We start from the raw sequence: 23,414 nt of genomic DNA, 5'->3' as shown, positions 1-23,414 counted from the left end.
TCTAAGCTGTGAATTTGTCTTTTGAGTATCAATGTTACCCCATTTACATGTAAAGGAGGAACTATAATTATTATAATCTCAAATGATAGATTAATTCCATATATCATGTATCTTTTTAATATCCTAGTTCTTGGTGGACATTAAAATGTATCCAAATTATTTGTAATCTTAGGCTGGAAAGTCATAAACTAATTCCTTTATTGAACAGAACTAATTTGCTTCTGATGTATGAACAATTCAGTTGTTTTGTTCCCTAAGACTGGTGATTCTCACCATTTTTATATTGCTAGCAAAATCCTGGAGCAGTCTCAGCTGAATAGAATTGTTTAGCTAAAGAAATTCTAAACATTTGAAATAATAACACAGAGCAAAGTATAAATTAGTCTTGATTTTGCAGTAAAGGCAGAACTTATGCTTTGACTCAAGTAGATCTGCTGTAGACTTTGACATAAAACAAAATCATTAAGTCCTACCTGCCACAGCTATCCTTTTCTAGAATGGTTATTAAAAAAAAAAATTTCTTTTCTGTTTTCTTGTTCTTTCATATTACATGCCTGAATTATCAAGTTTTAGGGAAAGAAACTTCTTTACAGGACAACACCCATCCAACTCATCAGAGAATAACATCAATAATATTTACACAATAATAATGACATTTCTTGCCATTGTTCACCATCTCTAAAATAAATATAGCTATCTGAAAGCAAGAGCTCTTACTTTAGCAAAATCATAATGTGCTTTTGTTAGTAACTAAATGGCTATTAAAATGGTTACTAAAAGATCTATGCCTATGCCCACAGAATAGAAAAGTCAGAAAATCAAGGTACTAACAAAGAAAATACCTAAAGTGAATTAATAAATTGGGCCCTGAAGTGAAACCCAGCTCCAGAAGGAGGTGATGAAACTCCCTAGGAAGGGCTGGAAAAAAACCTACTCACCTAAGAATGGGGCCAAACAAAGGAGAACATTTGATCATGAATTTTCTTTGAGTAATAGAAAATGCTAAGCATGATAGTGTTTTGTCCTCTAAGATTTCTCTCTCTTTGCAGGAAAGTACCTTTATCCATTCAAGATCAATAATCCTGTACTTATCCTTGGCAGCTGCAGCCTCAAGCCAGATCTGCAAGGGTTCACTGAATTTCCTTTATAGGTCTTAGATTGCCTTTGAATCGAGATCCATAGCAACACAGGGCAGCATGGAAACTTTTATGGTGGAGTTGTTCTCACTCTCTTTTTAAAGTTCTTAGTACATTTTGCCTAAGATTAACAAATTCACCCCACAATTCATCTGATATATTTGATGCCATTTCACTGCTAGCTACACATAAACGTGAAGGACAGTGCTTGGTCCTCATGTGCTTGGACTCGGACAAGAGCTTTGTGATTCCATAAGTTTGTGCATAGCAGTTTATTTAATCAACTGGAATTCATAGTGTTAAATGGCTGGAACAGGACTGATTCTGGGACAGGTCCTGACAATACTAACACTGTAGATTTCAAATTAACAGTTTTAGAAAAAGATGGGTCTGAGAAAATACACAAGCATTTTAAGTTACCTGCAGGCAGCAATGCACAAAGCAAACCCACCAATTCTGCCATCATTTAAGCTCTTTCTCTTTGGGAGAAATGAACCCAAGTATGAAAGCAGCAGTGTATTTTTGTAAATATTACTTAGCAGTTATTAGTGATTTGAGAACAGGATCCCAAACTTGAATGTCTTAAAAGAAGCTTTTGTTTGCTTTGTGTGTGGGTATCTATATTTGTGACAGATTGTATCCCAGCTGCCTATGGAAACTCAAACATTACACATTACACTTTTGGCACAGTGACACTTAAAACAGGCTTGTACTGTCAGTTAGCGAAGTCTTTCCTTAAAGTGTTTTCTGTGCTAAGGAGTGTTTGGTGCTGTTACATTCCTTTCCCCTAGTTATTCACATAAGAAAACGCCTATTATTTTACTAACAGCATGAGTGACTCTCTTTAGTTTGATTATTGCAATTATACTCCACTGGTACTTGCTGATATCTGCAGCAATTGCTACTAAAATCTACTATTTTAGTTATTTTCACAGATGTTTGTTTGCTTGAGTGCTGAAAGACAAATGTAGCTTGAATAAGAAGAGATTAGTCCAAATTCTTGATAATGGTACAGAGTATAATACATCACCTATAGTGTTTTCATGCAGTCCTAATGTGAATTACAGGAAATTCTGTTCATGATTTTCCTTTAACATAATATAGCAAACTTCTATTCCATGAAACTTTAAAAAAAAATGGGCAGTAAAAGCTGAATGTAACAGCTGACATTCTTGCATCATCGTACAGTAACACTGACAAATATTCTAGAGTCTGTTTAAAGACAAGAGCACAGATTCACTGTTACACAGATGTCAGGGAAGTTCATGCATGCTGGTGATCTCGACAAGCTCTAGACTTAGCTCAGTGGTACAAAGTAACTTAACCATATTGGGATTTGGTGTTCAAACCCCTGTATTAGAATCCAACAACAATGGTTTCCTCATTATGCCTCAGGTCAGTATCACTGCTTCTAGATGCCTTCAGTTAGGAGCTGAAATGCTGTACAGAGTAGCCAATGACAGAAATATCATTAAGTTAGTTTAGCCAGAATTTTGTTTGAGGAATTCAATTGCCTTTCCTTAAAAGAATGTCCTCCATGATTAGGAAGCATCAAGCTTCAGTATTCAAACCTCCTGACTGTAGTTCACACACTTCTTGGCACAGAAAAGATTTTGTAAATACAACACAGAAGCAATTTACCCATTTTTGATGTTGACAGGTTTGCTTCAACTACTGTTGACAATGTATGGAGCCTAGCACTGTTTGCCATTTAGCAAATTACACATACATAATATAGCAGTCTAAAGCACATTGAACTTCTTGAACAAGAAGAATGTTAAGAGTTCATTAAATTAAGTTTAGATTGAATGTTCAAGAACAGATGTTAAATTGCTATGGAAATATATTGACAATTGTTTTCATGGAGTGCACTTGTGCATGTTGCCATTCAAAATAAATTGAAGTAGCCACTGTAATTAAAATAATTTACTGTTCTGTGAGTGAAAATTCACACAACTGGCTCACATAGAAAGCATCAAGTAGAACTTTCCTTCCCAAAATAAAATTGATCTTACTGACAGATACCCATATTTTACAACACTATCCATGACATAGCTATGGAAATTAACTGAATAAATAACTAATAAGGTAACTAACTAACTAACTGAAGAAGGTGTTGAAGAAAATTTTCAGTATATGGTGGATATAACAGCTCAGATAACATATTTTGGTAAGTAATTTCATTGTATATTTGATAATATTCTTGATAAGTAACAGGCAGCTAAAAGAGGAAGGAAGCAATGTTTCTACAGGTCTAAACATGTATAAACACTGAATTAATTTAATGATCACAACACAATAGTTTAAGTTATATATTTGGAAAATTATTTTTAGCACAGAACATAGAAGCAATGGGATTTACTGCTTAAGAAAAACATGTAGCTCTTATAGCTGGCTTTTAAACACAAGTAAAAACATCTGTTGGGAATGCCCTATGAATAGGTATTTTGGAGTTTATTATGGAAATTTAAGCTTATTTAAGCTTATTAATCTTAAGTTTTATTTAAGCTTGATTTTTCATTTATTTATATGATTCTTATGGTGATTGCAAATCTAAGCATACTTGAACAGCAATTCCAAAATAAAACTATTGTGTTCTAATATGATGTAGAGCTCTCCACATACAAAGGCATGCTTCCTGCTAGCATAGCAATTTGAAACAGAGCATCAGGAAGTAACATGTAATTTGGGTCAAAAATCTCTAGATTATGGAATCTGGATTGTAACTAATCTGCAGAACAGATTAAAGGTGATTTATGCATAGTTCTTATAGCATTGCTAAAGGTGAATGATGCTGCACATTTAAAGACCATTATTTTCAAAAGCTTTTAAACTATATCAACATTTACCACTTAAGCCTTCCCTTCTCACTTAGCTGTGGAAAGTAAGGCACTTAATCTATGACTGCCCTTTAGAAGCTCTAACGACAACAAGAGATAAATGCTTCTGGGAGATTATCTTGTTCCAAGACAATTGTTCAAGTTAGGTGGTTACCATCAATCTCCATTGAGTACCAGGGCAGCCAACAGGAGCAGTCAGGACTTGGTACCTGCAACAGTTGCAATTACACGAGCAGATCCCCTTCCAGAACTTGCAAGTTATTTGTACACTTTCATATAAAAGCATATTTAGCATGTTTAGAAGGTATCTCTGAGGCTCTCTGAATTGGCAGCTACTTCGAGGACAGATGAGAAATTCTTCTTAAATTTGAGGAATGTATCCAGGTTTGGACACTCAAGAAGCCTCCTATGAGTCTCTGAAGATTCATTGTTATTGTCTTTGCTAAAATCTGCTCTAGAAAAATATTTACCTAATGCTGCTCTATTTTGCCCCTTAAGAGGCACGGATCATGCTTCTTGATTAACTGTATCCTCACATTTAATCAAGCTCAGGAATTTTGCTTTCTGTGTGATTTCAGTTATTACATAGAAACTTGATAAATTAAGTGAGAAAATTTATTTCAACAGTACTTAAAATGACTGACAGCTGAGAGATTAAACATTAAACCAAAGATGAAATATTTAATCAATCACAAAGTAGTTTTTGGTGAAGCTGAGAGAAAGTGGGGGAGGTGGCCACATTCTGTAAATGCAATGTATTTTTGTGTTTTTACAACAACTTTCAAACAGTGATCATGCAGAACTTCTTGACAACTTTCAGAAAGCTTCTGGAATACAAAAGAAACAGTGGAGAAAAATAATCTTTCTCTTTCCTGTCAGACCAGATTGCCTAGAGTAGGATACTTGTTATTTTCTAACTCAGACACATCAGAAACATGGATAATGAATCACTTGGTAGAAATGAAATGTAGTTTAACTGAAACTAAGCAAAAATTTCAGGATAGAGTAATCTTCTTGCAATATGTCACAGACCACAGCCAGCAAAATAAAATTAATGTGTCACTGGTGAAAGAACAATTGCATTTCCTAAGAAGTTAATAAAAATTGAGATCTCATCAACCAAAACCCTGTTTAAGTTTGGATTTATATATCCCAAATCCACTTATTATCTGATGGAGCAGACAAGCCTACATTCCAGGACAATTTGTTCTTTACATACGGACCTTACTAAACACCTTTCTCATTAGCTCGGAAATCCCTTAAGTAAAGGTGCCTCACACCATCCAGGGTTTTTAGAGAGACCTTCTGTGGTAAGAACATTCATCACAGTCTAAGCTTGAGGCAAAAAGCACAGAAGCTCCATTTGCATTCCTGGAAATTCACAAAAGTTCAGATTTGTTCGACTACAACTAAGTCCATTTTATATGGTGGTGGTATTTTCCTTCCATGTAAAAATTTTCTAGTGTCACAGTCTAACCACAGCCATCAGCTAAGTGCCACACAGACACTCTCACACTCCCAGTGGGATGGGGAGAGAATCAAAAAAAGAAGCAAAAGTCATGGGCTGAGATCAAGAAGATTCAATGGGACAATTCCCTTATTTGTAGCTTAAGGTTTGTAGTGTCTAGCTAGAACTAGAAAGAACACTGGCAGTCAATCACTCTCAATAGTTATATCACTAAAAATCCTCACGGTAAACATGTTACACTGCAGTATATCAAGATTTCCACATATACACAAGAGAAAATTACACCTTGCTTAAGTTTCACTCTACTAGGTCACCAATTTCAACCTCATTGTGGCAATGTGGAAACACCGATGGAAAATTTGGTTGGAACAGTGCTTGGCTGTGAAGAATCTGTTCCTTAAATTACTGGAAGATTTAATTTGTTTGGTTTTATCATATTAGCTCTGGCCATGTTTTGCATTCTTGATGGTATGTAGAAGAGAGCTGCAGAAGAAGATACATGACCTGAATACATACTTCAATCAGATCATTGTGTAGTAGCCTGGAAAACCATCTGAATTGTTAATTGTCTTTTTTTCTTTTAATTCATTGTGCATGTCATGCATTAAATATCTGGCACAGTTAAACTAACAGATGTGGTTTCTAGGTTGCTCATGCTTTCATTATTTGACTAAGATTAGTTAGAATTCTTAATCTTTTTGAAATGCATATGTATTTTTAGCAAAGAAGATTAAAAAAACACCCACTTCTTATATCTGAATGTACTGTAATTCTGGATTTCCTACCAGCTGTGAAAAAGGTCAGCTTCATTGTGCCTGTACAAAGGAATATCACCAGAATATATACACCAGGAAGAGCTCTATGCAAATACAGTATTTGCTATTTGAAGGAAATCTCCTATTTGAATATCTCCCACAGAACACTTTTACATATACATCTCTGCACATACTGTGCAAGAGAATTCAGTTCCATTTTGTAGGAAGAGTCTTAATTGAAACAGATATTCATAATATTCTACTCTGGTCTGTACTGGAAAATACAGAGGCTGTTTTGTTACTTGGATATCCAAACATGAGGCTTCTCTCTAAAGAAGAGCAGAGGCAATTGCCATGCTTCTTGCAATAACATAGCGCTGGATGGATAGCAGAGAAAAGGCAAGCCTCATTTCTGTGTGCTATCACCCTGTTTCCCCCTCTCAGCTGCCCTCTGGCTGCCATCCAGCTGGTCCCTCTGCAGTGCTCTCATCCATTGCCCCAGCCAGCAAGTGCCTGAGCGTGATGCTGGAGCACTCCTCCCAAACCTTGAAGTACTGGAATAAAAAACAATTCTGCATCTCCTCCTTTCAGAAAAAGAATCATGTTTACCTATCCTGCTGAAATGTGTTATGCTGATTTAATTAATGTGTGACAGGTTCTTTGGTATCCCCCAAAAGCAGGTTGAATGAAGTTGTAAAGTATAATCATCGTTACCACCATCATCATGATTTGCCTAAGATGAAGACCTAATATTAAATGTAAGTCCTGTTCTTTATGGATAAAATGTTGAACTATATATAGTATTACCTTAATTTTCCTTTTCTAACATTGCACATACTAGGTAGGCAGCAGGCTGATTTTATTTAGCACATGTGCACAGTGCCACCCACTGTTCTGCAGGAAATTTTTCTCTGCTCTGTGTCTCTCTCATGCTGCATTTGTCTTGGGTCTCCATTTCCTCTTCTTTCTTTGCTGTACCACAAATATCTGTCACAAAATGGCAATTTATCTCCTGTGAGTGTTCACCTCACTTGAGCTTTCAGGCTAGTTCTTGTTCATACATTAGAACAGTAATAAATGTTGAGACTATTGTATTAGTGCACTGATTCTTGAACAGCCTGCAGAGTTTGTGGAAAAAACTTTTCAAATGTAAGAAGCTGCATGTGTTCTAAAAATACAAAGCCTGCTTAATTATATATATATGTTATATATATATATATATGGGGGATTTTTTTAACCGAAATCCCAAATCCTCCCATCATCTCTGCAAAGGAAGCTGATGAAGAATGTTTCAGGTTTGTGGGAAATAAGCAGCTCCAGTAAGGTCCAAAATTTTACTGAATCTGCCCCTTTCAGAGAGAGTAGTTGTTACACAACTATATGTTTATCCTTTTCTTCCAACCTTGTGTACCAAACAAGAGCTATTCAGTGCTCAGCATGCAGACTCTCTGCCTTGTTATCACATTTCCACTTTATATTAATGTATGAAACCATAAAGTTTCTTGTCTGTGGGGTAGAAATCTGGAGTACACTAATCTACAAATAAATGACTATGTTGAGTACGGTTATTTGGTATCACTTTCACCTTCTCTGGACAGTATCAGAAAAATCTACCCAGCTTAATGAGCCAGTGATTTTTTAACATCTTGTCTCTCTCTAGAGCAATTTTGGCAAAAATCAAAAACAGGTAACATGATTCAAAAAAACAAAAATATTGTCCCGCTTGCCCCCTAAGTAATTTGGCACGCGTTTTCTAAACACACTTTGGTTTTCTCATTATTTGACACTCTCACTACACAGTCTGAACAGGGAAGTGATTCAGTTAAGGGTCAATTTGCCAGACTGGATGCAAGGGAGAAGTAGAAATGAATGAAGGGAATAAATCACTGGATAATAAATTTCCACTTGCAAAAGTGTCCTTACCCCTAATGCTGTGGAAAATTCAAACAAGACCCTATCACATGTTATGAATTTATAGAAACTATTCGTATATGCCAATGCCATTAATAAAATGCATGGAAGTGGAGTTACTTTAAAATGTAATCTCAGGTACTCTGTGCACTCTAGTGTGAAAATTATACCCAAAGCCCCCTACAGGTGCCAAGGAGAATTAAAGTACTGCTAATGAAACCTCAGTAGTGCAAAGTTGTAAGGACTAAGGCTAAGGAAGATATGCATGAATTCTTCTAGTCTGAGACTTTTTAATGCTACCAGCAACATAGGTGTGCTAGTATGAAGAATGAGGAACTCTGAAGATTTTATATATTAATAAACAAGGAAATGTGAAGAGTTTGTCTACAGAGGAACAGAGCAATATAAACATAAAAAGATAGGATATGCCTTATCTTGAAAGCACAGGAAGTGTAAAGGAGGGAAATAAGCTAATTTGTGCTTGATTATCTCCACAATTCAGGAAAAAAATCTCAGGGAAACCAAACCCATGAGGCTGAGGCTCTCTGAAGTTTCCTCAGTGTGTACCATTAATCTCTTGTGTAAAGGTAGAGCCCTCTGACTGGTTGTGCATGAAAAAAATATGTTATTGTCCATAACTATGATTTTTATAACAATAAACTTGGTTATGACTACCAAAATTTTATTTGGTAAGTAGTAAAAATGGCTTTCCTACATTCATAATTTGAAATCCACATAGGTTTGTGTCTGAAAATGAACATAAGTTCTCAAATTATTTTCATAAATACTCATCCCAAAAACCCACTCTTTAAAAAAATATCATTGTTGGCATATACTATTTATTCTGAGACTATCTCATTCCAGGATATAATTTTTATGGGACAGACAGATGCTGTTGTACTAGTATCAGAGCAGTTATAAAAGGTTACTTAGAGTCAGAGCAGATAAAAGAATTTACCATTCCAGCTCATAACACAGAGTATCTTTTACAGGCTATAATATCACTACAGTATCACTGACTGACCAAGACCACACCAGATCCCATGCTGTGACAGATTTAAAAGCTGCAAAACTAGGAGACAGGTTAGGTGAAATTGTCCAAATATACAATTATGAGACATCACTTCCCAGGCAATTCTGCAGCTACATTTTCAGACACTGCAAATTAAGCAGGTAGGCTGCAAAGACAGCCAAAGAGAAGCAATATTATTCCCCAAAAGTTCTGAAGGAAATCAGTTCACTGCCATGTGTAACCCCTCACTTAAAACTCTCTCAGTATCAAGCACAGAAAGTAGTAAATGTGATGACACATCTCAATTAGAAACTTCTAAACAAAATTGCATGTTGTAACAGCAGGTGGCACTATTATGTCAAAGCTCATACAATCACCTTGTGTTCACATTTAATCAGGTTTTATTTATGGATAATGGAGTGGAAAAGTGACTGACACACAAAATTGCAAACAATAATGATATATGATTTGCCAAATATTATTCTTCATCTCTGATTAACTATTTGAGTGTTGCAACGTTCTAATCCTGGAATTGAACATTTGCCAATACACTTGTACGGTTCATTTTGCTCTGTTCAGCAATTGTGATAGATCTCCTTTCCCAGCAGAAATAAGCTGAAGCATACATCATTATTTCTTCTAAAACCATCCATAGCTAATAAGACAACAAAACTGAAACTTCCTCTCTTTTCACATGCAGTACTGTCACATGAAAGCTCTAATGACAAAGGAAAATAAAAGTCCTTACTGTATCCTAAAAACAGTATGTTCTTACTGAAAGATTTACTAAATGGATGGGAATAATCACAGTTCATGAATGAGCAGAAGCCTGGCTATTCTGAAGCACCGTTCTATGAACTATTCTGAAGCACAGATAGCTGCAGCCACAGCAGTTCCTATGTAGAAGTGTCAATGACCTCTGGAAAAGACCCCAAAACACAAGCCCACAGCTTGATGCCTATAAGAGACTTCTGAGTGTTTTTCAGACTCCTTATTCCCACACCCAGGCCAAATTTCTGATGCACAAACAAGCCACTGGGCCATGCAATAGTTAACTATGGGCAAAACTCACCCGTCAGAGATGAGAGATCTCTCTCCACAGAGCCACCCAAGCTGCAGGGAAGGTTTTTGTATCAAATATGTATGTCCAGATCAAAAGTGCCTGGTCCCTGGATGGGAATGGAGGATATGTTGGTCTATTTTTTATTGGACTGAACTAAGAAAAGCTCAGTTTCTTTTTTGGTTTAAACATTCACAAGGCATGGAACAGAGGTTCTTACATCAGCATGTGTTTGTAAATCTGAATGTGATTGTGCACGTCAGGCATTCACATCCCATGACATCTTTTAAGAAACAATTCTCTGAATACTAAACAGTTTTTTCTCATTGTCTCTTTTGGGTTTTGATTATGAACAAATGTTCAACACTTTCTTAATAAACATGAAAGGCAAGACTTTTACTTCATATTACCATAAAAATGAGATTATGGTCTAACATCACAGGATTTCTAAAGCCAAGACTTTACAGAAAACAGGAAAATATTATTATATTTTTAAGAAACTGTAGAATTTTGATTAGGGATTTGTAACAAATGGGTGATTATCCACAAACACAGTTAGAAGGAATCTAATACCAGAGGCAATTTTGATGTGCAAACATTTTTTTGGCCTGCAGTGGAAATATAAATTAGTTAAAATATAATTCAAAATTATTTCAGTATTGAAACACTGTAAGAGTCTTATGAAAATATTTTAATCTGGTAATGTAAAAATGTATTAGTGTTTTTAACTGAAAAGCCAAGTTTGTGATTTACCTTGGCTTTTTAGTATAACATCTTACAGCTATTTTGCAGGGTTCATGCTCTTTTAAATTCTTCAAAGGGCATATAAATAGCTTGGGTGGAACAGCAGAAAAAATTATTTGCTATCAGCAAGACCTTTCCTTCAAGTATTAGCAAGCTATGTTCCCAGATGCACGAAAAGCAATGTCTCAAGCCAAACAAGTTTAATCTAATTTATTGTAAGTTGTTCCAGTTTATTCCAATCAAGAATCTGGCCCACCACCTCTAAACTTGCTCATACTGCTTTGTGTCCCTCTTATATTTCAGCACATTATCACTTAGTTAGACAACGTATGTAACATGTCAGCATATTTTTCTCTTTCACAACTTTGGAAAATGTGAGAATATTCTTTCTGCCTTCTGTGCTCCAGAACTTGTGCTACTGTAATGCTCCTTGTACTCTGAATCCTGTCACAATACCAAAACTGTAGTGAATTACAACTAATCTTGTAACCTGTGAAGCAATCAATTGGGCTTGTTCCTGATTTCACTTCCATCAATATGTTTTACATACTGCCTCAGGGGAATAAACAGTTGCTGAGATCTTTAGGAGGAAAACCAGAAGATACAGGTCAGAAAAAATCAAGCATTTGCTTAGAACACTGTGGTGTGCTGTATTTTCAGAATTCATTAATCATTCACTAGGTGGGGCTGATACCTCATAACAAAGAACAAGACTGAAAACAGCTGGAGAGGAATTGCTTCAGTAAAAGCAATGCTGTCATTTCAAGGAAAATCTTTGGGTAGGGTAAAAATAATAAGTTTTCTTAGATTATATTTTTTGAGGTTTAACCATGTATTTTAAAATTTACTCAATTATCTATTAAGTATTTTATTTAACTATAAAGGATTTGAATTCTTCTAACATAGATGTTTTTGGCTTTACTCACTTTTTTAAGTGCAGGTGTCTACTGCCATTAGACAGGATAGCATTTAAGGATATGTGAGAAATCTTAGGACTAGTAGTTATGGTACAAAAGCTGTTCTCCAAAGAAACCAGAGGAAGCCAGGAAGCATAAACACATTTATACATGTAAATCACTATGAAACACACAAAGGTAAATAACATTATGGCAAGAAGCAGCTGAGTTAAATGTGCTGTGTCAAATGCAAGAAAACAGAGAAAAATAATTTGAGAGTTATCTTTTTCCAAGCTATCCAGATCATAAATCCCCATCTGGACAATTTGAAAGCTGGTTTGGAAAACAAGGAGAGAGGTCCATTTTTAAGTCATATAAAACATCAATATCAGAGACAAAATTTGCTATGAACCACTTTCCAGAAGAATGCCTTGTCTAAGAATTAATTAATGATAACCAATCTGTCCAATCAAGACCCGTGTGGATCCATTCCTGTGTGGCCTGCCCTAGGTCATCCTGCTTTGGCAGGGGGTTTGGACTCAATGATCTCCAGAGGTCCCTTCCAACTCCTTTGTATTAGCATTATGTGATGCTATAATTTTATTATCTACAGACTCCAGCCTGTCATCTAAGATTTAGCCATATACCCCTGCAGGAGACATGAAAAGGGAATGGTTGTGAGGCAAACAGGCAGCAGAGGTTTCCTTCACACAGAGGAAGACTCTATCCCTGAGCATCTTAAAGGCAGTCATAATGGGTTGCTGGAACAGCTTGAAGCAGCCAGCTCTGATGAAGGAATGGAGCCCTGAGTCACCAAGAATCTGGAAGTCAATAAATAGTAGCAAGAAAGGGGCAGAAAAGAGTTGATTCATACAGTTCAGCATTGGTTCTAGACCTGATGATCTCAGGACAATAATTTGGGAAGGGAAGAAACAGGAAAGCAAGGCAAGGCAAGAAGACAAAAGCTGACATAGGAAAGGAGACACAAAAACTGATGTAAGGTGAAGCCACTGACTAATGTTAAATTTTTCATGCAATTTAAGTGAAAGTAAAATAAAAGCTAAACCTGAAAGAATTCTTTAAGACAGTACTTGTTCCACAAATTACAGAAATCTAGTTAGAACCAATGAAGTGAATCAGGAGAATTTTATTCGTCGTATGAGTAGAATTTAAAGCAAATGAAAACAAGGAGAGATTATGCAAGTTGCACTTTCTGTTGTTGTTGTTTTCAAACAACAGTGATACATAATCATATAAAATCATAGAATGGCTAGGGTTGGAAGGGACCTTAGAGAACATCTAGTTCCCACCCCCCTGCCATGGGCGAGCACATCTCCCATTAGACCAGGTTGCTCAAGCCCCCATCCAACCTGGCCTTGAACATTTCCAGGGAGAAGGCTTGTGGGCCATTCATAGTATTTGTGAATTCACAGAGAATTCATCACTCAGTAGACTTTGCTCAATATTTCTGCCTTTTTTTTTTTACTTAAGGTACTATTTTACAGAATCACATTCCACTTACGTATCACACACACAATCTCTTTTATTAGGATTATACATTCAGTTATAGAAAGTATTTATTTTCTAGAGTTTAAGGCTTCTTCCTGAAACAACTTGAATCATAGAATCACCGAATGGTTAAGGTTGGAAGAGACCTTAAAGATCATCAAGATCCAACCCCCTGCATGGGCAGGGACACTTTCCAGTAGACCAGGTTGCACAAGGCTTCATCCAGCCTGGCCTTAAACATCTCCAGGGAGAGGGCATCACCAGCTTCCCTAGGCAACCTATTCCAGTATCTTTTTACCTTCATGAAGAAGATTTTTCCTAATATCTAACTTAAATCTACCCTCTTCCAGTTTAAGACCAATGCCCCAAATAATCTCTTTGTTAAAATTATGCATTTTTTTTCTCGAGGAGAAGTTTCACACCATTGCTAAGTGGAGGTCCTTTTGTGAGGAATTTTTCCACTGAGTCACAACTTGAAGGCTATGAAGGGCAGCAGCATGATTAAGGCAAATGGAATCAAAATAGAGTGGAAAGGAAAGCAATTATGGAGACTAAACCAGCAAAAGAAGGAAACAAGATGGCCACAACTCTTTCAGGCTTTCTACCATTCTTTTTAGGCAAAACCTTGGCACAGCACTGACAAGGATATCTAGATGATTACCCTCTCTTTCTGGATTCTAATTCCAGATGTTCAAATCTAATTCTGATTCCAGATGTTGGCATGACTATAGTCTTTTAAGGTTACTCATGATTACTTAGGGGTTTATTGATATTTAGGATTATTACTGCTTTAACATACAATATTACTAATGGTTTGTATTACGGTAGCGTCTGGAGAGGAACTGAACTGTATTTGGTCCCAGGCTATCTGAGAACAAGGTTTCAATTTCAGTGCTCTAAATGGCAACTTTAATTCAGCATACAGAGAAGGGCCAAGGGAAGGAGAGAAGACTTCTCCTTTACATTAATGCCAGGAGTATGTGTTCATACAACCAATTCTTAGGACCTGTCGAAAGTGTTATGACATTAAGAGAAAATAATTCTTTTACTTAAATGGCCATTTAAACAAGCTTTACATATATAATTACTAGACAGATATCTTTAAAAACAGAAATGCCTTTTAAATGCTTTATAAATATACAAGATATAGATTAAAAATTTCAGATCAAGATAAACCTTCTGTGAAATCCATACATTTCCTTCTATCTCCCCTCCCCCAAAGATCCTCTTATACTCCACAGGCTTTAGAACCCTAAAATTCAAAATCAAGTGAAGAATATGTCAGCATTGCAAAATTATTTCAGAAACTGTCTGTGGAATCCTAAACCTGAGAATTTAGTCATTTGGAACCATCTTCTGTCAACCCATTACTAGCACTACTAAAGAAGACTTCCTGGAGTCTAATAAATTGTGACTTCTTACTTATCTGTGAACGTTACACGTTTGATTGAAGCTATACCAAGTCTCATGCAGCTTGAAAAAAGGAATGAAATCCATCAGCACACCCATCACCACCCCTAGGAAATTCTGTCTGACAACAATGAAAGATTTACAAAAACTGGAGACATTAAACAGATTTTTTTTCTGACAGGCTCATACCCATAAACACACACCTACTGACAACTCTAAAAACATTGCCTCTTGAAGTTTTAATGACTGAACACCAAAGATACTGAAATTGAAGCAACTGCAATTGGAATACTATATATGAGAGGTATCAATACTAACATATCTAGTGTCATAGATGTTTGAGGTTTGATTACATTCATATATTTGCTTATATGCCATTATTTTGCTACTAATGCTGTTTGGGAATCATGTGAGAGATTATTCCTCACAGTAAAGCCTATGATAAAGAAGCATTTTTCAGCTATTGAACAGAAATTATTATGGTTACTTATTAATGTTCAGATGTAATAAGATCTGACCAGAGTATTTAGAACCTGATCTTCTCTTACAAAAGAAATATGCCATGACACAGCATTAGATCTTATGCCCACAGTCAGGCACACATGTCAGAATGTCTGACACAGGGGAACTCTTCCAGTGAGTGTTCATGTTGCTGATCCAGTTGGAAACTTTGGAACATTTATTATGGCTCATTAATGAGGTACTATTTATGCAAATGTGACAGGCTAAAATTGAGGAACAAGGACTGTTTCTTTCCTCAGATGTTTTCTCAGAACTGCATTCTCAAAGTTCTCTGGAGGACAAGAACTCCTCACCCAGCACAAATAAATTCTAGTGCATGAGCTAAGAATTCAGCAAGCACACTTTCCATTCTGTGTGCTCAGAGGCAGTGATGAATGTCTCCCCTAAGAAACACATCACTTTATCATGCTGGTTTGTGTGTCCCAGATTCCTCTAAACATTCAGTCACCTGGAAGCATGAGTGTCCTGAAGTAGTACAGCTTAATTGCACATGGCAGCGATTAACTCTCATCGTTTAATCATAATGGTACTTATCTATTTCACAGTGATGTTGTGAGCATTAACCAAGCATTATATTTCAGAAATTATTGGTGAAATCCAGAAAAAAATATGTTATTTCAAAAATATAAAGCATTTTCATAATTATGTAAATTAGTGTGTGATACACTGATAATAAATGCCTGTGTTGGTAAGCAAGAACTAATAACTATACTTATTTAAATAGTAAAGAACTATGTAGTTTCTACAAAATCATTTAAAAATAATAATAATAAAAAAAACAGAGACACCTGCAGTGTTGATACCTTATCTCAGTTGTTGTCTTGTCTTCTTTTACCATCAGGCAAGACAAATGGACCTGTGTAAGGTGTCATTCACCCCATCCTAAGGCAGAGGTGTATAAGACAAATAGTAGTTGCTTTTTAGAAGCTCCTATTTCTCTTCTTTGACTGAAGAGGCTAAAGGTGACTGGCAGGGCAAAGAAACCTCTGCTGAAGGCAATGTTGGCCCATTAAGCCATCAATCAGACACATAGGGATTAAGTGTACATGTAACAACCACTTGAGAATCACAGCTCCTCGTATGAAATTAATTATTCTTGCTAAAGAATGTATATGAGGGTAGCCAATATACCCAAATAACTTTGAAAATTTAAAGGCTCTTTAACTGTTTTGAATGAATGAAAAAATGGTGATCAATCTCCTCTTCATGTACATCAAGTGTGGGGTTTTTATATTATTAATTGAAGGAAATGATTCAATACATAAAATATAAACTGCAGGATTGTAGGGCAAAGAATCTTCACTTAAAGTCAGCAGAGAATAAGAGCAGAGATGAAGTTGCCTGAACATGTTTCTCTTTTGCACTGCATGAAATCACCTAAGCTTATTTGCACGATGATATTTTTTTCTGTGTGAAGACTTGACTGTTCAGGTTCTCCTGTCTGTGATAGGATGCTCAGCTGTTATGCCTGTTCAGAGCTGCTGATGAAATGATTAAGTACACTAAGAGATGTACTGGGTTTTTTTTTTCTTTTTTTAGTGTAGATATATGCTTTTAAAATAAACAAGTTTTATGAATTACTCATATTTTAAACTTGCCAGAGGTAACTGCAATGTTGATATGCTGCTGGTGTTATAAAAATTCTTAACAAATAACAAATAGTTTTGCCAAAAAATATTATTTTCCATACCAACTACTGCTCAAAGATTACTACTAATTTACATGTGTAAGTATTGTGGCTGGAAATGACTTTTAAAGAAAGTATTTTTGTTGTTGCCTGTTATACTTTCTATCCTATTAAAAATGGGAAAAAATAAAAGCAAACTAAAAGATTTAAAAAAAAAAAAAAAGAACATTTTGTCATCCACTATGCCACCAGATAATGATGTGTTGTGTAACTCAATGAACATTCATAGATTCAGTAGCCAATTCCTTCGAAGGGTGTGGACTTCATTTCCTGAGAGATGTTTAAAGTTTAAGAGACCATTGTCTTCTTGCTCTGCTAAGTTCTGCTATTGAGAAAATGACTAATAACAGAAATTCCTCAAAGAGCCTTTGCTTTTGAGAAACCTCACAGATTCTTCACTTAAAAATGGTCAACCTTATACTTAATATAAAAGTTAGAAGTTCTGTTTTTTCTTTTGTACAATTCATTATGGTATTGTCGTTTATTTTAAATATATTTTTATTATCCATTATTTATTTACTATACTAAAAAATTATACACAGGATGGTTGATATTGGAAGGGACCTCTGGAGAACCTCTGCTCCAACCTCCCTGCTCAGACAGAGCCAGGATAGTATCTAGATATTCTTTTAACATCTCCAAGGATGGAGACCCCACAACCTCCCTAGGCAACCTATTCCAGTGCTCAATCAGCCTCACAGTAAAGTGTTTCCTGATGTTCAGACAGAACCTTCAGTGCTTCAGTCTGTACCCACTGCCTCTGGTTCTGTCCCTGGGCAGCACTGACGTGGGTGCTGTTCAATCTCTATTAATGACATAGTGGGATTGAGTGCACCCTCAGTACATTTGCAAGATGACACCAAGCTGAATAGTGCAGTTGTCATGCTGGAGGGAAGGAATGACATCCAGAAGAGCTTTAATAGACCTGAGAGGTGGATCCATGTGAGTCTCATGAAGTTCAACAAGGCCAAGTGCAAGTTCCTGCACATGGGACCAGGCAATCCCCAATGTGAGTGCAGGCTGAAGGATGAATGGGTTACAAGCAGCCTGGCAGAGAAGGACAGAGAAGTGTGACAATGAAGTTCATACAGTGATATATATATATATATATATATATATAATACTTTGCAAGATCTTTCTGCTGAGAGCGTCTCTGAATTCACCTACATACAGAGGTCTCACCACAAATGCTTACAGAAGTGTTTTGTCTCATCAGAAGAGGACAATGAAGAGTCTTTAGAAAGTCAATGCTGTGTAAAAAATGGTTACAGCTGCACAAGTTTTTTATGTTCAGAAGGAAACAGTGAACATTACTTGTTTTATATAGTAACTTGGTTTTACTAACCAAGCTCAACAGTGCAACAGCACATCATGTTATCATATACAGTCTTCAATCTTCCTTCCTATAGTGGGTTAGCTCTGCTGGCAGCTAAGCCCCACCTCCAGATGCTTGCACATTCCCCCAGGGCAGGATGGGAGAGAAAACAGGAAGGGCAAAAGCAAGAAAAACTTAGGAGTTAATATAGAGATAATTTAATAAGGAAAAAAAAAAAAAAAAGTAATGTGAAGTCAGCCATTCACCAGCTCTTGACAGCAGACAGATGCTCAGCCAGTCTCTGAGCAAAAGCTACATTCAAAGACTTGTCTCCTCTTAGTTTTACCACTGAGCACCACTTCATAAGGAATGGAGCTTTTCTGCAGTTCTGTCCCTCCCAGCCTCTTGCCCAACCCTAGCCTGCTCCTTGTGGTCCATGGAGCAGAATCTTTGAAGAAAATTAACTGCATATCTCGACCAAACCCACAACACTTTCCTTAATTTATAAACAAATGGTATATCTTGTTAAAAGGTGCTGAGGCATTGGTAACATTAATGATGCCAAGTAATATATGAGAATGTAGCATGTGTCCATGGAGAAAAGCAGTGAGCATTCATGTTGGTTTAAAATTCCTGAAGAACGCAGAAGATGGTCCAGCCAGGTTCTTGCAGTGTTGACTGGAGACAGACAACTTACGAGTGCACTAAGGTGAGCACTTGCAGCTCACTTTAGATACAGCCAAAGAAATCACTCTGATAATAAGCTGTGAGTGGTCTTGAAGGAAAGTTTTGTGTTAAATTATCACAGAAGAAAGTGCTGAAGAAACACAAACAGTAAAAAGTACTAATTGGAGCAGAGCTCAGGAATCAATTAATACAACAGTGATTCAAAAGCTGCAAGATTAACCTGAACTGCTAGCAGAAAGCAGCTAACATTTACCAAATTATAAAACATAATCTGAAGGATAGTAATTTCAAGTTTTCTTAAGAAAAAGACCAAAAGCTTTGCTAGCTGGCTGGTCGAGCCATGATCTTTTACTGATAAAGGAAGTAATCCTTTACTTCCTACTGGGAAGGAACAGCAGCAGGAATACTACATAGATTGCTTCATGCATTTAACGTCCAAAAATTTAGTCTCTGTTGGTGAGGAATGAGCAGGTTTTCCTGCACAGGAATAATTGTTTCTCTGATAATATGGATTTGAACCTCAGATTGATCTAAATCTCATTCTGAGCTGAATGACTTCGTGTCTGATCTATTTTAAACTTTATTTTGAACAAGGCATTATTTTGCATACTAAGTCATCGGACTTTTCCTTTCAGTGTAACAAACCATGTACCTTTTTAAAGAGAATCAACCCTCTTCTTGATATTGATATATAATCTTACTTGGCATTGCTGGGTTGTACTTGTCCAGTGATAGGAGAATGAACTAATATCTCCTATAAAATGCGTTAGGCAGGTCAACAATCAGGTCAAATCGAATATCTTCTATTCATCTCTGAGAACTTTGCGACGTTTGGCATAATGAAGCTAAAATTAATATTTGGAAATTCTTATTAATCCCTTTCACCAGCCTAATAAACATGAAAGTGACATTTAGCCAAGCACTGCACACACTGTTTATTAAACTAATTTTCATATACTAAAGCCCATTCCCAACACAGTTCCAGCAGAAACTATCAGCAACTTGCTTTTGCAGTTGGTGCATGTGAAGTTAGAATTTATTTTGAAAGTCAAACTGCTCATACGTGTAGGTTGCTCTACAGAACTACCTCCCCAGATACTTTTTTTTTTACTTCCTACCACATTGTAAAAGGCAAGAAAATAAATAGGGTCTGAAAGTGGGTAGTGTTCAAAGATACTGAAAACAGTTTTCTTAACATAGCTCTGATTCCATACTCTCTGAAACTGTTCTCACACAACGTGGACCAACCTGTGTGTCTTCCTCTGATTTGTCTGCTCTGTGCAGCTATCTCAAAGAAAAGGGAGAGCTACATGATTTTGACTGGACCATTTCCACAAGAAAAGCAGAATACCCTTGGAGAGAATAAAGCTGTTCTAACAAGCTCTTATTTCACTTGCCAAAGAACACAGCAGAGAGTTGTCTAGAGAATTTCTAGGTCTCATCTTTTCTTACCTGTTAATGCAAGAGTGAGGTTACAGCAGATCCCAGACTATATGAAGGAAAAACAGGCTTCAGGTAACTATATTTTAAAGGAATCCCAGCTGCTCCCAAAGAGCACTGCTTCACATTACGATTCAGCAGAGGAACCAGCCAGGTCCACTGTCATTTCAGCAAGTGATTCTTGGTACTGATTATGTCTAGAGCTGAATGCAATGGAGCCCAGGGATCAATGGCCTGCACCTTGTCCAAAATTTGCAACACACAAATACTGGAACTACCAATGTGCATGAATTTGAACCCTTTATATGATGTATTACTCACAATGCTTTGATCCATGTAAAAAACTTAAAGATATATTACTGAAACTAACCACTTCCATAGAAATTACTGTATGTCAGATGTCAGCAAAATTATGAATGATCCTGGCAACGGGAGCAGAATCCCATATTCAGCATTCACAGCACCAGAATGAGAGAAGCTTTAACAGAACAGTATGGTATCTTTCACTCTGTGCACAGTTAAATTGTGGAAAACCTTGTGCAAAATGTTGTAAACATCAAAACAGAGCAGAGTTCAAAATGGAGCTTGCAGCATCATGAAAGGTCATTGGGCCCATATATTGGGTTCCACATAACCTCTGTCTCATCAAGCCCCTGTGCTGCTGGAAAGTGTGAAGGTGTTCCTGGAGAAATTTTTCCCTAGGTATGTTCTTCTTATCATACTATTTTCCTAACATTTTCTCTTTGTTATACCACATAAGGTCCAGAAGAGACACTGACTTTGCATTCCAAATACCGACTAATATATAAGATCAAAACATTTTAAAAAATTGAAAAAAATAATGAGTCAGAAAATCCAGTAATTTACAATAGATTAATTGTGAAGCACTAGTCCTGTGAGAACAGAATTAAGGCTATTTGAAAATAATAAGGACAAATATTGGTGTCTGCATATCCTGGCTTTTTTCTGTACATCACAATATTGCAGCTGGGAAAAGTGCCTACATTATTTCCAAAAAATCACAGCTTTTAATGTGAGGAGTACAGAGGATCAGAAAAATAGGTTTTTGTAACAGCTGGCTTTCTGCTGAAGCAAATTTTTCAACTCCCACAACAGACACACTGGGTTGAAACTCATATTTCAGCATTCCAACAATTTTTTTTCTGTACTATCTCTTGAAATAATGAAATCTGTTTTTTCAGTCCATGGTAACATACCAGGGAAATATCAGCTAGAGCATTGATAAAGACTTTAGTTCAAACTGATGTCACTACCATTCAGCTGTTACAGATATTCCTGACATGACAAAGCATCACCAAAGAGTACCTGTCTGTACCCTTCAGTACCACTTATCTGAATGTTGTTCTATCAAAGAATGTTGCTCTATCTTTGACACAACACAGATGTTGTTCTATCAAAGCTTAAAAATTCCGTGAGTCAAACCACTTTGGAAATTTCTGCAGTTCACCTTAGCAGCAGCACTTCATTGGCAGAGTGAGACCAAATGGGTCTTTTTGTCCTGTTACATTAGGGGTTTTTTTGCCACTAATCCAGTGGCATAAGGATGCAATTGCCTGAGCAGGTTTGCCAAGGGAATGAAAAGCTTATGAAAGCTGTTGTGTTGGTTCCTCATGTACAAATGACCAGGAACAAGGAATAGCTGACACTTTAAGAGTTTCCCAGAAAAAAAGAAAAATGCACCAGCAGTCCCTGTATTGTGTCTCTATTTGTAGAAAAATAAATCCTCTGGTTTTGAGCCTTTCTACTCATAAAACATTTTTCTCATTTCCTTGAAATGTTCTAGCTTTGTTTTACTGGCTTGAAAATAACTTTCTCAACAGTCTTCTAAAAGTTCTTTTTGTTTTAAATGCAAATATAAATTTTAAACTAGCAGAGAGTCAGAAGCAAAATACTATATCATGTCCAGGTCTCTTGATCAATTCTGGTGATGTAAATTGAAACTATGGAAGTTACAAAACACTACAGAAGTTTGTTAGTGATGTCACTTCTCTGCAGTGAGAGATGAGCATGCAGATTGCATATTAAGTGCAGAAGACTAATGAACAGTGTAACATGAACACTTGGCTTTCCTCTAGCACTTTGAAGAAAACATTGCAGTTCAAACACTTGATAATCAGACAAAAAATAACTTTGATGAGATAAATACACCTGTCATTATTCCTTAATGGACACAGGCAAATGCAAAACTGCACCTGGTCTCTCAAAGTCTTATACAGGTGCTGAAGGTGGTACATGAGAGCATTTTCAGAAAGAGAGATCAAATTTTAATGATATTTTTACTTAGATACTCACTTTGACAAGACAAAACCCAAACCTTTTAGTCAGGATCTTAGAAATAACAGTGGATCTGAACTAAAACAGGAAGTACTATCTTCTGAATCACAGTGATGGGAGGGGAGTGTTTTCAGTTCTCCCTTCTAATGGAGCATGTAGGCCTGAAAAATTCCTTCCAGCTGATGGAAATAGTGACTACTGAAAATGGGAGTCTAAAAAGAGGTTGAATGAGTAGTTTTATGACTGAACAATTATGCATGTATTACATCAGTTACACTTAGTAAGGCATCTTGCTGTTCTGAGGTACGTACATCTCATTGATGGTCTTAATGAATTGGTCTTGCTGATGGTTTTAATGAGTTTTGTAATTGTTACTTTTAATTAAGTGCTTAACTTAAGTGCTCTCCTTCAGAGAGACTGCACTCCTGAATGGAAATCTTGGACTAAAATATGGGCTATACTTGAAAGCTAGCTTCATAGCAGCAGTTGTTGACAGTTTTGATGGAAAATTAATTCACATTTTTGTTATTATTTGCTTAAATTACTTTTTTAATTTAATTGTTTTAAACAATAAAAAGTAGAATATCTATGCAAATAAGTAATTCTTGTTCTGTATGACACGCTTGAAATACTGATTTCTAGAGCCAGAATTGGTCTCAGAAGGCCATCTAACCCTTCCAGCCTGCCTTGGGAAAGGGAACACAACACCCCTGCTATTACTGACAGA

This window comes from Calypte anna, chromosome 2 (genome assembly GCF_003957555.1).
Source record: "Calypte anna isolate BGI_N300 chromosome 2, bCalAnn1_v1.p, whole genome shotgun sequence".
NCBI lineage: Eukaryota > Metazoa > Chordata > Aves > Apodiformes > Trochilidae > Calypte > Calypte anna.
This window is presented reverse-complemented; position numbering follows the sequence as displayed.